Raw genomic sequence first — 3,374 nt, 5'->3', positions numbered from 1 at the left:
TAGGCAAACATCAGAGCTTTGAATTTGATGCGAGCAGCAACTGGCAGCCAGTGCAAACGGATGAGTAGCGGAGTGACATGTGCTCTTTTAGGTTCATTAAAGACCACTCGTGCTGCTGCGTTCTGAAGCATCTGAAGAGGTTTGATAGAGTTAGCTGGAAGCCCGGAAGTAGGGAGTTGCAATAGTCCAGTCTGGAGAAGAATTATATATATGTATATGTATAATAGAAATGAATGAACTGATGCAACACTCTTTACTTACTGATTTTATTTATGAAAAATCACACATAAGATTTAGAAATTCCATCAATGGGCACGCTTTAAAATTAATTGTCATCATAGCATTAAGTCTAACAGCAAAACATTTACAATTAATATATGTTAAAACCAACTAAAACCAATGGCTTAGTAAAATTGCATAAGACAATCAACACATCACATTATATAAAATTAACTTCATAGGAATAAAAAGCTGCAAAAATATCTTGTCATATTCCTTAAATCACAGTCAACTCTGCTGGCTTTGTAGTTAGAATTTGCTCGATATTCTGAAACGAAGAAAAATTTTTTTTTACAAAGGTAACCAAAATTAGACCTATTTTTTTAAAAACAAATAAAAAACCTAATCTAATAACCTAATCTAATAACTGTGTATATACTATTTAATACTTTGAAAATTCATTCATTTTCTAAAGTTATTTTGTAATATTTAAAGTATAAGATCTATTAATATGGAAGTAAAAAACGTACATTTTTTTGGACACTGCCCATTAAAGGTTTAATAATTAGAGATCCAGAATCACTGCTGCTTAATCTGCTTGACACAGACAATGTCTTTCAGACTTGGGGAGGAGGGCATTTCAACAACCCCTTGCTGCAGGACAGTCAAATCTGATAAAAAAAAAAAACAACAACATCTCAGGTTCTGAAATGCACACACTTTCACTCTGAGTCATGACACAAACTTTCAAAATCTATAAAAATGTTCTTAAATAACCTACCATTATCAGTGTGGATGACATGTTTCTTTGGTTGTTGCAAGTTCTGGAAATACATCCTCATCCACCTCTATGCCATGGTCATCTGTGACTGTCGATGGTGTATTCTCTGATATACCAAACATCTGCTGGATTACACAATAACAACAGTGTATAATTTATCAAATAAATTTAAAAATAGCTGTTATTATTATTATTATTTTTTTTTAAATACTCTGTTATACTTAAACTCACCCACACTGAGAAAATCCTAGAAACCGGATTCTTCTTCCAGTTTAATATATTTTTTCTTGCCTTTAAATTGTATTTTTATCAGCATCGTGGCCTGAATTAAAAGAGATAAATGTTATTTAACAACTAATTTTAGTGTGATTGAAAATGTAATATATATATATATATATATATATATATATATATATATATATATATATATATATATATCTGAAAACAGCATACTCTCGCTGTCACGACTAAATCATGATACAATCCAAAACATTTCATAAGCAATATTACACGTATTAAATCTTACAGACATAAAGCTGTATTGCTGGATAAAAGATATTGACGTTACCCCATTGTGTTAGTTAGCTTATTTGAAAAGTGAACAGCAGGTTTCTCCATCTGATCAATTACCGCTTTTTTTGCAACAGAACACACGTTTTCAGAAACACGGAAAAAAAAAAATGATTAGCTAGAGTTAGCTTGTTCACATCCACAACATGTGCAGTAAAAATACTGCACAAAACAGCTAAATTGGAAAAGCTAACATGCTGTAAATGCTAAGTAAGCCACATGCAGTCACTAGCCTCACAGTACAAAATGAAACAGCTACAGCAAAACATATTTCTGTCACAAAATATCCACCATTTAGAAAAAGCTTTTAGAAATGTATAACAATGCACTTTTACCTACCTCACAAAGAAGAACATAACTCCAGTTCTCATGTGCTGCTTGGCAGAGTTGTGTAATGGTGGACTTTCTAATAATTTAACTCCAGTAAGAGTTAAAGCACGTTCCTGAACACCAGCGAATGAACTCCAAAATACAACACAGCAGGGAGTATCCCGTAACACAAAATTGTTTTAAAGTTTAAAAATAAACTCCAAAAATTTTACTCTCACACTTTTTTGCCTAACCCCTAATTTTTCAACTCAAGAAATTTGCTGTGTACTTATTTAAAATAAGCTGAAAGTTCATTGTTTTCTGTTCAATCCAACTAATAAGTTAACTCAGTTCCTTCATGTTACCCCAACACAAATAGATTGTGTGGAACCCAGCATTTTTACAATGTATGGTAGCCATTTCGGCCTAAAAAATAGCAACTTTTCTGTTAGTCTTAGCACTCAATGTAAATATAGAAGAGTCAAGCTTACACTCAAAAACGGTTTGCTGTTTGTTCAAACTACTTGTTTAAAATGAGCTGAAACAACACAATTTTTGAGTTGTTTGGGGGCAATGTGATTGTTTTATGTTCAATCTACTTAAATTACAGTTAATTGATTTATGTTGAAACAACATGAAGGAATTGTGTGGAACCCCACATTCATTACAGTGTAGGAATATAAATACATTTAATAGGAAAATTATCAAAACTGTTTGCTCATTTTTGAACGAGAGGCTAATGGTCTAATCTCATTCAGTGATCTATGCTAAGCTAAGCTAAAAAGTGCTCCCGTTAAAGCCAGTTATTGGCTGAACTGATTTAAAATAGTAAAACTCAACTGTGGGTGATGTGGTGGTGCAGTAGGTAGCATTGTCGCCTTACAGCAAGAAGGTGGCTGGTTTGAGCCTCAGCTAGGTCAGTGGGTGTTTCTGTGTGGAGTTTGCATGTTCTCCCTGCGATCGCGTGAGTTTCCTCCGGGTGCTCCGGTTTTCCCCCACTTTCCAAAGACATGGGGTACAAGGTGAATTGGGTAGGCTAAATTGTCCGTAGTTTATGAGTGTGTATGGATGTTTCCCAGGGATGAGTTGCAGCTAGAAGGGCATCTGCTGCGTAAAACATGTGCTGAATAAGTTGGCGGTTCATTCCGCTGTGGCGAACCCGGATTAATAAAGGGACTAAGCCAACAAGACAATGAATGAATAAATAAAACTCAACTGTTTAACTCTGTAAAATGAGTTTATTTTGAAGAAAAATAGAGTATAGTAGCCATATCGGCCTACAAAAAAGCAACTTTTCTGTCGGTCTTAGTACACAGTGTAACTATAGAGGAGTCAAGCTTTAAATAGGAAAATTATCAAAACTCTTTGGTCATTTATGAGCGAGATGCTAATGGTCTAATCCGATTCATTGATCTGTGCTAAGCTGAGTTACACTGAAAGTGCTCTTTCCAGATGCAGAGATTGGCTAAACGGATTAAAAAATTTTAATAACATG

The 3,374-nt window shown here is 34.1% G+C and overlaps 1 long non-coding RNA gene across 1 annotated transcript; it reads right to left on the bottom strand.

The window, feature by feature from the left end:
* Positions 1–248: 248 nt before the first annotated feature.
* LOC141379099 (uncharacterized) lies at positions 249–2,172 on the bottom strand. Its single transcript, XR_012395082.1, has 3 exons — positions 1,564–2,172; positions 750–890; positions 249–547 (listed from the first exon to the last, which is right to left on the bottom strand). It is a non-coding gene; the product is annotated as an uncharacterized lncRNA (long non-coding RNA).
* Positions 2,173–3,374: the final 1,202 nt, after the last annotated feature.

This window comes from Danio rerio, chromosome 2, assembly GCF_049306965.1.
Source record: "Danio rerio strain Tuebingen ecotype United States chromosome 2, GRCz12tu, whole genome shotgun sequence".
NCBI classification, from domain to species: Eukaryota; Metazoa; Chordata; class Actinopteri; order Cypriniformes; family Danionidae; genus Danio; species Danio rerio.
This window is presented reverse-complemented; position numbering and strand designations above follow the sequence as displayed.